Below are 362 nucleotides of genomic sequence, written 5' to 3' on the forward strand. Positions count from 1 at the left end.
GCCGTGACAGCCCCCGGTTCCCTCCTGGACACACGGGCCCGGCCCAGCCCCGGCGCGGCTGCGAGCTCATGGAGGCCCAGTGCCACCCTGTGCTTGGTGCTCGCAGTGCACCCGCCCGGCCGCCTCCTTCCCTGCGCCTGGCCTTGGAAACGGAGCTTTTGGGGACAACTCCTCTGCCGACAGCTCCACGGGACCCTGGAGTGGGCAGGAATTCCCAGATCTTGCCAAAACCCCCCCATGCCCTCACCCCCATAGACACACAAGGGTGCTGGCCCTTTGCACCCCTGGCCACGTCACCTCCTCACAGCAGCGTCACCTTCTCCAGTGCTCGCACAGCTGCGCTGGCTGCAGTCGCTGCCCCA

This window comes from Mesitornis unicolor, unplaced genomic scaffold (assembly GCF_000695765.1).
Source record: "Mesitornis unicolor isolate BGI_N332 unplaced genomic scaffold, ASM69576v1 scaffold44723, whole genome shotgun sequence".
Lineage (NCBI taxonomy): Eukaryota > Metazoa > Chordata > Aves > Mesitornithiformes > Mesitornithidae > Mesitornis > Mesitornis unicolor.